The 12,937-nt window shown below is 52.3% G+C and overlaps 1 long non-coding RNA gene across 4 annotated transcripts; it reads left to right on the forward strand.

Annotated features, from left to right (window-relative positions):
• The first annotated feature begins 4,364 nt into the window (after positions 1-4,364).
• Positions 4,365-12,937, forward strand: Gm41696. 4 transcript variants are annotated; one of them, XR_001782519.2, is made up of 3 exons: positions 4,365-6,623; positions 8,300-10,858; positions 12,386-12,937. It is a non-coding gene; the product is annotated as a predicted gene, 41696 (long non-coding RNA). The 4 variants fall into 4 exon arrangements; XR_001782521.2 differs by lacking the exon at positions 8,300-10,858; XR_001782518.1 differs by lacking the exon at positions 4,365-6,623 and having other exon boundaries at positions 7,298-10,858.

Consider the following 12,937-nt stretch of genomic DNA (forward strand, 5'->3'; position numbering starts at 1 on the left):
TGGCTAGAAGATCATGTCCCTCTCTGGGGCGGATTCGATGGGACAGAGGTGTAATGGGAACAGAAGCTACAGGGGACACGTGCCCTCAGCTGTATTCGCTAAGCATCACCCATGAGTAAGTGAGGTAAAGATCTTCCTGCTTTTCACCTAGTCCTTCCCAGGAGAAGGAGCACGGAGTGACTGATGCTGGAGGAGGTCAGGCCTCACGAGTAAACAGACTCACTTTAGCTGTGGCTTGGCTGCAAAAGAAAGAAAACCTGGCCTGGGCAAAAGAGCACTAGAATGTGTGGTCCTATAGGCCATAGCCCCTCTTCCCTCCCCTTGCCCTCTTCTGTGTATTCGAGAACCACACTTTTATCCTGAAGCCTTTATGCCTGCCACTTTTCCTAGATGGTACTTCATTGGGCTCTTAGCCAGAGCTAGCCCTCACTCATGGAGTGTCCGGACAAAGCCATTACTGTGACAGGATCTTGCCCTAGTGCTTGCCCTCTACCCTTGGTGTCCTCCTGGACTGCCATACCTGACAAGTATCTCACAGCTTACCCTAACTTTCAGTGTTAGGTGGCATGGGAGTTCCATGCTCCAAGCTGCCTTTATGGGTGTTAGTTCAGAAATGGCAGCTCTTGACTCTTCTGGAGCCTCCACTCCCTTCCCCATGGAAGTGACAGCGCAGCCAGATGTGTCTGGCATTTTCAGATGGACTGCTGGGTTTGACCTATCGGGGTCAGGTTGTAGGGGTTACCATGAGGCAGCCCCCTCCCCCAGGCATGGACAGGCTCTTCAGGAAGCCACGATCAAGTAAGTAGACCTGCGGCTGAAATAAGACTCAGTGGTAAGTCTGTCTCAAGGCCAGAAAAATGGCTTCTTAAGTCAAAGAATGGAGTGTGATTAGCCTGAGACCTTCCCCACCCAGGTTTCGACAGGAACGCACAGGAAAGCCTGCAAGTGTGTTCTAGGTTTGTCGTCTCTGTACGAAATCAGAGTCTGTGTGGATGAGAACTGCTCAGCCACCTGAATGACTGATGGGGAAATAGAATGAGTAATGGGGCAGAAACTGACATAGCCACATTGTCAGCTATGGTCCCCTCTGATGGCTCTAAGGGTCAGAAATTCCTGCGCCCCCTGCTGGTCCCTCAGTCAGGTTTTTGGCTTCCTCCCCAGGAGCCTTCCGGGTCTTCCTTTCTTGCTGCCCTGTCCTGGAATGGCTGCTTCATGGTTTGCAGCATTTTTGCCTTTGAACCTAATGGGGAGCTGCTTTCCTGCTCCACCTCAAGTGTTTCTTCCTTCCTGACAGATACTCCTGAGTCTCACCAGATTCTAAAAGCCCAGGACGTGTACCTCCCAATGGATGCTGCTCAGGATTGGAAGTGGCAGCCTTTCCTGAATGCTTGCTTGCCTGCCTCCCCTAGAGAGGCTTCCTCCCTCACATTTCTCAATGCTGAGCCATACCTTCATTGGGCCTCTGAGTTTGGCCACCCTCCTTTCCCAACCAGCCCTCCATTCCACTTCAGACAGACCAGGAGTATTCTCAGTTTTTCTCTACACACTCTGTCCAGTTGGGGCATTTTGATTGCTCAGTGTTCATTATCTACCCTCAGCATCCATTCCCTCCCACCGTCCCCGCCCCCAGCACCTGCTGCTAGGCCTTTTGCTGTGTCTGTTGTCTCTCAGTTGTATTGGCCTTAGGAGACTGAAAGCACCCATAGGTTGAAAGCTTTAACTCCCATAAAGCTAGGACAGTGCCATTCTCCCTAGGGGCATTCAAGGACCTTTCTGAACGCTGTGTCTCTCCTGAGGAAACCTCACACCCACTTCCTCGGAGCTCTCCTGGGTGTGGCAGGCCCAACTTGGCTGGAGCCAAGACTGTCATTGTCAGGTCACCGCAGGAGGGGAGGGGCTTTGATTTCCCAGGAGATTGGGTCAAAGTGGGAGCCCGATGGAAGATGAGACCCCTAGGTGTTCTCCTTCCATCACACCGTGGAGAGACTCAAACGGGATTTGGAGCATACGGACCCAGAGACAACCTCAAGTCTCATGATGGTTCTACCCCATTATCTGCCCCTATTCCTCCCCAAGGCCGCTTGCCTCCCTGGTTCCCAGCCCGGCGCCAGATTCTGGCGTGACCTCGGGCGGCGCCCAGTGCTGCTGTGGACAGCTCATTCCGCTGCGAAGACGGCCGCGCCCTGCGTGTCCCGGCGCCACCAGGGGGCGAATGCGGTGCCCGGCGGTTCCTGGGGCCCCGGCGCGGCCGCACGGCGCTCGGGAAGGTCCGGCGGGGTAAGACGCTGCCTTCGGCGACCTCCAACCCGACCCTCAGGCGCGCCTCATTGCTTGGGGCTCCCAGGCCAGGGGATGGGATGCGGCCACGTCTCCCCGGTGTCGGGGCACAGTGTGCGCGGGGGCAGAGCGGGCTCTTGGCGCTACCTCCCGCCCATCCGGCCCCCTTGGCTGCCTGGGCCCAGCCTCGCGGTCGCCCACACCTCGAAGCCGGAGGCCGAGTAGGCCGCATCCCGGGCGCCGCGAGCCGAGGACGCTGGAATGTCAGGAGGGGTGAAGAAAGACGCAGCTTGCACCCCCGCTCTCTTCTCACCCCTCGACAGAGGACGGGAGGGCCAGTCTCTGCCGGGTGCGAGGGGCGGACCCCGCGCCCGTTGCTGGCGGCTCTGCGGCTCTCGGGCGCGGCGCGCACCTGTTAGCGCGGGCCTCCGCCTGCAGCCCCGGAGCGCGCGCGGCCTCCCGCGGCATAGGCCACCCGGGGACAGTAGCCTCCCAACATGGAACCGATCAGCTTTAGGTTGTAAAGGAAAATAACCGGGGATGGGGGGTGGGTGGGAAGAGGGGTGGGTAGAGGGTGAAAGGGGTGAGTTTACAGTTACATTCCAGGGCTGCTCCCTGAATCGCCTGGATGTTGCAGCTAACACCCCAGCAGTTCACGACAGTTCCAGGCCCGCATTAGACAGACGGGTAAGAGGTTCTTTTCATGGAGAGATACCGTGGAATAACAAATCAACCGTTATGGAAACTGCCAGTGTAGGAGGTGGGGAGCAGGAGGTGCTCTCACTGTGTCCACACTAACCTTCATCTTCCTAGGTATTTCTGTTGATGAAGAAATCCTTCCTTTCCAAAAATGAAGTCAGGCTAAGATTTCATTTTAAAGGGAGTCCTTGAAGTAGCACATCTCTGCTTGTGTGCTGATCCGATCCTCACGTTTTTTTTTTTTTTTTTTTTTTGGTTCAGTTGGTTTAGTAATTCCTCGAGTTAAAGGATAAATTAACTCTCAAGTCTCACGTAAGCATCAGTTTTATGTCCAAGAATTCAGAATAGCTTTCCATCTTGGGAATGTCATGTCAAATCTGAATCAACCTGTATTCTGATTCATAGCTGATCAGGTAGACACTCAAATCCTTGAGGGAGGGAGAGGATCCTGAATAAGGAAGGGTGCTCCACTGCACTCTGGGAAGTCCACAAGAGACTTGGCCTCCCAAGCAGCTTTGAGACAGTATTAAAGTCAAGTATGGTCCCTGCCATCCTAATAGCACCACTCTGCATGTTTACCTGCCTGTGGCAGATGCAGAATCAGTAGAGAATGACAAACAATGATAAAGAATTCTAGAATGTTTAGAGCATATGGGCGGTGGGGGGGGGGGGGAGCAGCGAGAGGAGAAGGCAGTTTAGTGGAAGGGCTCATCCCTGACAGAACGTCTCTCCACAGGAGGCTATAATGTCCTTAATGGTCACTCAAGTCTCCTGGCCAGCTTAGTGGTGACAGACTTCAACTTGTCCTCCATCAGGAGGAGTTAGGGTTTGGAACTTGTAATTAAAACTTCTAAGACAGGAGAATAGGTTTTTGTACACTAATATTTGCTCACTGCCCTTCTCAGGTAGCCTCCATACCCCTGGCCCTCTGACTCATTTTCAAGGTCTAGCTGGGATAGACCCCCATCCCTCAGTAGAGTGGCAGGACTGAGGCAGCAGAGCTCCAGGCTTGGGACCCTTCCAACAGCACAGGCATCCCAGATGCAGGCGTCTGCTTGGATTGTGTTTCTCTTCTGCTCCACAGTCTAGCTTGGATCTGGGTGGGGTGGGCTATCCTGCTTCCAGGTAAACCAGAAGACTGCTGTGTGAAGGATTTGTACAGAGATGCAAGAAGCAGCCCGGTAGCCCAGCCCTCCACAGACTGGCTTGGTTAAAGTTGAGAATCCCTCTGCTCCCCTGAGCCTGTGGGCAAGAGTCCTCAGAAAGGCAAGCTCCTCATCACAGTGGGAATACCATCCGCACCATGGCTGAAGGATGGGAAGGTATTCTGTATGGTACTGGGAACTTGAAGTCAGCCTTAAAGAGCAACAATGTGGCCAGAATCACCAAGTGCACTGAGTCTTTGTGTATAGTCTCTTTTTTTCCCTAGAGACGGCTCCAGGGTGGCTCCAGGGTGGTCTGTCGGGGAATGGGAGTCCCTCTGCAGACATATAAGTACCCATGCCAAAACAACACAGCCTGTAGTGGTGAGGCAGCCTTTAAACTTAGTTTGCTTCTCTTATTACAACCCAGGCATCCCTCCCAAGCCATCCCTCCTGCTCCTCAGCATATGGAAGTAGTGTGCAAAAAGGAATGGCAGTTGCTACCTTGGATCCCAGGGGCCCTGTTCCTCCCTTATCTTAGTTCATTCAACTTCTCTATAAGGTATTGTAGGTGTTAAACAGATTCATTGTCAGACTGGGCAGCACTGAAGAATCCTGAGTAAGTGCTGGGAAGACAACAAAACCAACCAACCAACCAACCAAACCTTAATGTTTAACTCGGAGCTAAATGCATGATTATTATTTAATCCTTTTAGATTAATTAGTTATTTAACCCTATTTATTTAGCCCTTGCAAGTCTCTAAGAGATGTGTATTGTTGTTATTCAACTTTTTGTAGCTTAGGAAATAAGGCTTAGTGTGGTGGCATATGCCTTTAATCCCAGCACTCAGGAGGCAGAGGCAGGTAGATCTCTGAGTTCCAGGCTAGCTTGGTCTACAAAGGAAGTTAAAGGAAACCCAGGACTATACAGAGAAACTCAGTCTCTACAGGTGGGTGGGTTGTTGTTCAAGATCACCCAGCCCGTTGGCTTCTGGGGTTCATGATTTCTATTCCTCCATCATCCTAACCCCCGGGTCCCTGTGCATGGGAGGGGCATTGGAGAAAAAGAATGAGTGTATTGGCCATCCTCTGCCTTTCCCCCACATCCTTCTACTCTCTCGGAGTTGGTCTCCTTCCCTCTGAATGAGGTCACTTAAAGGTGGCCAGCAGTCCCTCTAGGTGTTGTTGGGTAGAGCAGCGATGGGTTATCAGCTCTCGGATTCCATGCTTCTGGTGGCTGACCTCCCCACCTACCTGGCTACATGCCTCTACCCTGGACCTAACTAGTGACCTCCCAACAGCCCCAGCACCTAGCAGGTAAGCAACCGAGGACCCATAAACCTGGAGGTAGCCTCTAACCCAGCACTAACTCAGCACAGCCGAGTGAGAACAAGGAAAGGGAGGGGTGTCCTGTGGGAGAGACCACTCTCCGTCCTTACACCCACCTTCACACAGCATGTGACAAAGGGATGGGGAAACAGGAGGGAAAAGAAGCCTTGCCTGGGGCAATGTTAGCTGTGGGAAAGGAGTCTCCCCTGTCCCTGTTCCCTACCCATCACCCACAGCTCCTTGTGTGCTCTTAAAGGTTCCAGATTTGACCACTATTCTCTGCATGGTTCTCTTTTGGGCACCCACCACTCAGGGTCTTATATACTGGGACCAAAGACGAGACCTGCTCTATCTTGGCCAATAGCGGTTGTGAGATGAAACAGATACTTGAGAGAGCAAGTATGCTGGGAACAACATAATGACGGCCACTTGAAGTAAAAGTCCCTGTACTTAGGACAGATGCGGAAGATAGTCAGACCATTTGAAGGAGGGGAAGAGGGAAAGAAAGCAGCAGAGCTGCCTTGGGGGAGTCGAAGGGAAAGCCTAATCAGCAAGGCAAGGCCCACGGACTGATAGGTGCAGTTTTCCCTGCAGAAGGGCCCCTTTAAGCATGAGTCTTTTGAAGCTGCAGTAATAGGGTCGGTGGCGTAGACAGAGTCAAGAAGAGAGATGAGTAGGTAAGAAGTCAAGGCCCAGGGGCAGGACCTGTGGATTTCCAAGCCTGGGGAAGCAGGGACAGCCAGAACCTCCCACGGTCTCCTGGACCTCGCTGCGAACCAGCCGGGGAACATTCCAGCCTAATCGCTGCTCAGATCGGTAGCAGCAGAGGCCAAGCCTTAGAATTTGGCGCCTGCCGGCCCGCGAGTTCGCTCGCTAGGGGCAACCCAGCTGACCCAAGTGGGGACTTCGGAAACCCTTCAATAGCTGGAGGCCCATGGGGTTTCCCCTGTCTTCAGATCCGGGGGAACTGAGTAAAACTGAAGGGGAGGGCGGGCATGGAACCAAAAGCCCCAGATTGGGGAGGAATACAAAGATCCTGTCAGGAACGAACGGACCTCGGGACTTCGGAGTCACCATGGCCCTGGAAAGACCCGAGTGTCACAGCCCAGGCCTGTGCATCATCAGATCCAGGACCGGTCCTGCTGCTGTCCTTCACAGGAGGGGAGAAGAACACAGGTCAGGACAGGGGAGCAACACACCCCTCCCCAAAGGCGCGGGGGGGGGGCAGCTGGACAGATTTAAAGGACAGAGATGGCCCCTTTCCTCCTGGCATTCCAAAGGGGACCTCCGTCATCATCCTATCCCACCCCAAGGCCTTTGCCTTCTTTACACTGCTTCAGGGAAGCGGGCTCTCTGGCATTGATGGAGACAAAAATTAAAGGCAGAGACACCTCAGGCTAAGGGGTCCCCATGCCGCTTCTCAGGCCAGCCAGGATACCTAGCTCTCTGGAGGGCTGTAGCATGAAACTAGAAACGTGACACTCCAAAAACCTCTGAGCTTCCGGTATGAAGCCCAAAGATGGGCTGCCAGCTACCACAACACTAGATCCAGACACCACCCCCACCCCCCACCCCCGCCACCCTTTACAGAACCACACCTCAGCCCTATCTCCAGCAGCAGCTGCCTCAGTGACATCGCCATAGGATGTCATTTCCCTAAGATTTGCTGTGGCACAGCTTTGCTCCACAATTTTTCATTCATTGCCTTTAAATATTTATATTTATTTACTTTGTGTGCTTTGGTGTTTTGCCTGCATGTATGTCTTTGTGAAGGGTTTAGATCCTGGAGTTACAGACAGCTGTGAGCCTCCATGTGGGTGCTGGGAATTGAACCTGGGTTCTCTGGAAGAGCAGCCAATGCCCTTGACCATTGAGCCATCCCTCCAGCTTCACCCTTTTTTGTTTGTTTGTTTTATCCCTCACAAACTTCATCAGAGTTTAGTCCTGTTTTACAGATAAGACTCAAGAAAGTGGATTCCCCAAGCTTGACCTGCCTGATTCCAGAACCTACATAAGCCCTCAAGCACCCCCCTAGGGAAACAAGCCAGCCCCCCCCCCAAAAAAAACCCCAAAGCTTCCCAGGCAACACTGAAAAGCCACCTGTCCTTCACCACCCTAGGAATGTCCAGAGGTAGGCCACCCAGAGCTGGCAAGAAATCACAGTGGGCTCAGGCAGAGTCTACTGTTCCCACAGCCCTAACCTCTTCTCCCGGGGCGGTTTCATTCTAGTGTCTCAAAAATGAGAGCCACTTAGGTTTTCATGAGGAGTGGGCAGGCAGCAAGCCAGGGTGTCCTGGCACATGAGAAGAGACTGAGCTCAGCTTGGCACACTGGCTGGGCACAGCCTGGCCAGCATCACAGGACACGTGGGTGTGTCAGAGTAGCCATAGTTGCTTTTGTTAGTTGGGAATGACTGCATTCAGAAGTGGGGAGGAAGGGCCCAGACCAAATGAGTGAGGGAGCCCCGCAAACTCCCAGAGTTACAAAGCAGAGATCTGCAGCTGAAGCTGGCAAAGAAGGCACACTGGGGGGTCTGGGTCGTCCCCCACCCCCACCCCATAGCACGGCTCCCAGCCTGGGACTCTGTGTCCACCTGCCCCCGTGCAGTTCTCCTTATCATTCTGGGAACTCTCAGGGGTTGCATTACTCCTGTGCTCGAGAACAGGTGAATGGGACGTCCCACCCTTACGCTAGAAGATCTGTGCCCATCAGTGGCATCCACGAACATATGACACAATAGGACTCCGTTTCTCTCCAGGCAACCCCAGGATCTGCCCTCACCTTCCAAAAGGGAGTGCAGATTTTAGGGCCATAGAAAGTTGGGTTGAAAATGTCAATGCCTTTCCTTTTAGGTGTGGGACTCTAAGCCTCCCTGGGCCTCACATTCCTAGTCTCCTAACTGGTGGGAAGTTGTGGTAAAAGTGCCCATGACAGGGCTGGAAGGATGTTGCAGTGAATACATGCGTACTGCTCTTGGCCGAGGATTCAAGTTTGGTTCCCAGCATCCGCAGCATCAGACAAGTCACAACCACCTAGAATACAACTCCAGTCCCCGGAGGACCGGATGCGTCTGGCCTGCGAGAGCACCGGCCTTCATGTGCACATAACCACACGCACACGATTCCAAAACTGCTCTTAAAAAGGAATACTACTGCTTCTCAAGTGCCTACTACACACCAGTATATTTCGTGGATTATTGCACTAAACCTTCAAAACTATTCTGTGGGCCAGGAGGAACTGAATTCAATGTCCAGCACACACAAAAACAGATCTAGGTATGGCAGCACATGCCTGTCATCCAAGAACCAGGGAGGCAGACACACGGGGTCCCTGGAGCTTGCTGGCCAGGCAATTGAGCAGAACTGGTTTCAGGTTGAGAAACCCTGTTTTAAGAACGAAAAGACCTTTGTCCTCCATGCACAATCGCATGTGCACGTGCATGTGCACACACACAAATTGTGTGAGGTGGTGCTATTAACTGCTCCCACCTGATCGACAGACCACAGCTTGGGTTAAGTCGCAAGCTGCAGAGCTGGGACGTAGATCCTGAACCCCGACCCTGTGGTTCTCTGTGTTGTCTGCTACTCGTGTGTGCTCCTGACTGGTGTGGCTAGATATCCACAACTGGGTGGCTCTCTACCCCTGCAGTGACAACCGGAAGTGCTGAGCTCAGCCCCCTGCGCGCCTGCCCTTTGAACCCGTGACAAGCTTTTCCTGGCCACCTCCCTGAAAGTCCTTACTCTTTCCCCAGGGCCCAGCTGTGGCCTAACATCCTGTGGGTGTGTGTGGCTCACGCACGGCAAGGGCAGTTGGTTCCTGGCAGCCTGTGTGATCTGCTGTGTCTGCCTTTGCCTCCTCTCATGTGACCACTGTCTAGGCGCAGGAGAGCCCCGTTCCACTGGGTCATCATGGTGCTTCCCAGGAAGGCCTTTTCCTGGACGGCCCTTCTTACTCATCTGCGGTGCTCAGGCCTTTATCTCACTTTCTCAGAGACCAGACTCTGCCTCCCAGACCCAAATGCAGTCAAAACTACCGTTCCCTTTGGACTTTATTACCTCAACCCCAAGCTGTTTGATTTTGGGGGGCAGATTCACAATGGCTCTGCGCACCGGCATCTCCCTGCCCAGCACGGAACTCCCATATGTTAAATGAGTGAAGGAAATGGAAGCTTGCCTAGGCCCCATGACCTAAGGGAGCCCAGAAGGCAAGACCTGTCCCCCCATCCTAGCTTCCTGAACCAATTCCCAGCAGAAACCAAACCAGAAGAACAGCCCGCTCAGCGCAGACCCAGCTCTCAGTTTGGCACCCTCCCCCCGCCCCCCCCGACTTGAGCATCAAGGCTGCAGCCTGGGTTGCCAGTTTCTTTAGAAAAAAGACAGCGACAGTGGCTGGTGTCATTAAGTCCCTATGTCTCAAGCTTCACAATAACCCTTGGAAATAGCATTTCTGTTTTCATTATACACTGGAGAAAGCTAAATCTAAGAGAAGCCCTATCTGCAAAGTTCTCTAGCATGAATCCAGTGACTGACGCCACATGGTCAGGGCTGGCATATCTTAATCCCAAACTTTTGCTCCTCTGAGACATGCAGTCCAAGGCGAAAATCTGCATGAGGCCCTACCTAGTAGGCTACGTGTATTCAAGCACACTGAGTTCTCTGAATCCTGAAGGCTATCTCCACCCTCACTGTCCCTTAGGGCACGGATTAACTGGACAAGTATTTACAGAATTCCTACAGTGCACTAGACACTTGAGAAACAAAACGAAACAAAAAAACCCAGAGTCCGTTCTTACAGTCTATGATAGTAGAAAATAGGCAAATGTGTGTCCGATTACAAATAGCCATAATGCAAAGGAAAACGAGAGCAGACACCAAGTGATAACAAGAGCAATAGAATTTAGACTAGGGTGAGGGAGTGGCCAGAGATAAGATTATACATTAATGCAACAGGCTAATTAGCCGGTTGGTTAGTCTGGACCAGAGAGGTAGTCAGGGCCTCCTGCCGGGGCTACAGAGAACCCGAACCCTAGCTTTCTGCGCATTTTCCTTTCCCTGCGCGGTAGGGGATTGTGAGGAGAGAATGCTACGGCCATTTTGCCATTTTCTGAAGTAAAGAGCTCCTGAGATTGGAGATCCGGGTGACTCCAGAATAAGGGCGACAGAAGTCATACGTGACTTTTTATTTTATTTTTATTTTTGGACGCTTTGGGCTAAAACAGGAAGGGTAGGGTCTTCCACGCCCTGATGCATTGGAGCAGCTGGCGTCTTGCCTCCCTCCCCAACCCAGAATGTGGTGCTTTATCGCCACCTGGTGGTTGTAGTGGACACTGCATGGGGTGGCCGGACCCCGCCGCCTAGGGTAGGATACAGAGCTCAGCTCTTTTGGCGCAGAGGCTAACAAACCCGCAGGAGGTTTGGGTGACTTCCCGGCAGGGGGCAGAGGTGGGGAGAGGGAGCGAGGGTGGTGCATGGGGAACCGCTGCTTGAAAGTCAACTGACTGGGGACCGACAATGGCTTCATTGTGTCCGGGGCCTTGACCTTGATTTCCTGCCACTCTCATCCCTGGACTATGGCATCACCAGGGTCTGATTGGCCAGGAATCCTCATTGGCGACAGTGGGCGGGCTGCAGGGTTGGACACTTGTCCTTGGGCTCCCCAAAGGCTAAGACAGTGCTGGCCCTGCGCCCCTCAGGAAACCCACGGGGCGGGGCAGCTTGTGGCGGGTGACTCTTGGGAGTCAGCTGGAGATCCTTCGCCAGTAGGAGGCAGACACTGCAGATCCTGTAAGGCAGTGAGGCCTAAGACCCGAGATCTGCAGTTTGTGCCACCGGGCTCCATCCAGCTTAGGTCTAGAATTCTTGTGCACAGAGAGTAGCACCTCCAGTTTTGTTTTGTTTTGTTTGTTTGTTTGTTTGTTTTGTTTTGTTTTAATTGCTCACACACAGTTACACATTTCCAATATAAAAGGCTTTACACAATGTAATAAAAAACGAAAACTGCTGCCTTCAGTCAGCACGTCTCAGGTAGCTTATTCCTTTACTGTGTACCCTTACTGATCCCATTCAATGTATTTATACCCCAATTTGTGCCTATAAAAATGTTTGGCCAGGGCAGAGCCTGGTGACACAGGCCTGGAAAGCCCAATGATGATAGAAGGTTCAAGACCAACCAAGGCATCTTAAGGAAACCCTGTTTCAATGTTTCTCCTCCTCCTCCTCTTCCTCCTCCTCTTCCTCCTCCTCCTCCTCCTTCTCTTCCTCCTTTTCCTCCTCCTCCTCTTCCTCCTTCTCCTCCTCCTCCTCTTCCTCCTCTTCCTCCTCTTCCTCTTCCTCCTCTTCCTCCTCCTTCTCTTCCTTCTTCTTTTTAACCTAAAAAGAAGGCCAGTGATATAGCTGAATGACAGAGCTTGCCTAGCCACGTGGTAAGCTCCTAGATTCAATGTAGCGCCACAAAAAGAAGGGAAAAAAAGACAGGATGCTCAGTTGGAGGCATAACCCAGCAGTGGAAAACTTGCCTAGCATGTGCAAGGCTCAGGTTCAATAGCTAGCAGCATGGCCATGTGCATGCATGCATGAGCATGCATGCGTGCGCGCATGCATGTGTGAACACACACACAAACACACATATATATGTACACACACATACACATGTATTATTTTTATGTTCTAAGACTGAAGATGGGAATGAGAGTAACGAGTAGAGAGGTTATCTGGGATAATTAGCACAGTACTTGGCACACAGTGTCTTAATTTTGTTCCTGTCTTTGGATCCCAGACCCCAGCCACTCTCTCCTCCCTCCATACACAGCCTGCTCATCCCCCTAGTGAACCAGACTGATAAAAATCTGTGTCCCTAACGCCCGTGTTTTTGAAAAGCTAGAGAGAGCAGCTGGTGTTTTTGCAGCCTGTTCTCCCCCTTCCCTCTCGTATTTGACCTAGATGCGACAACTCACTGCGGAAAGATCATTCCTGTTCTGTGACAGAAGAAGAAATGCTGATGGCCCACATGATACTGTGGGTCTCCACGGCGACACTGCATACAGAGCAGCCCCTGAAGAATGCTGAAGGGAAGGCCAAGAGCTCTGAAAGATCCCTGGAAGGGAGCCAAAAGCGCACTGCTTAACCTCTGTCCAACCCGTATAGTGGCTATCGCGCTCAGGGTGTGTGAGGATAACAGATCGAGGGGTGCCCGGAGGGAGCGGGCACTGAGACCACCCCTAACAAACAGTGAGCTTTGTTGTATTGTAAAGTGATGTAATGTGTTTACATCACACTTCAAGTATGTAAAGGGAGTTACTAACGTCTTTCTTCTTCCTAAAATAGTCAGGTCTTGCTTGTTGTGATGGCGTACACCTATAACCACAACACTTGGGAGGCTGAGGTAAGAGGACCGAATTCTAGGACAACCTGTGCTAAATAGTGAGGACCCTATCTCAAAGATACACACACGCACACACACAAGCACTCACACACCCACACACCTCTGTAGAA

The sequence above is a fragment of the Mus musculus genome, chromosome 18, assembly GCF_000001635.26.
Source record: "Mus musculus strain C57BL/6J chromosome 18, GRCm38.p6 C57BL/6J".
In the NCBI taxonomy this organism is placed as follows: domain Eukaryota; kingdom Metazoa; phylum Chordata; class Mammalia; order Rodentia; family Muridae; genus Mus; species Mus musculus.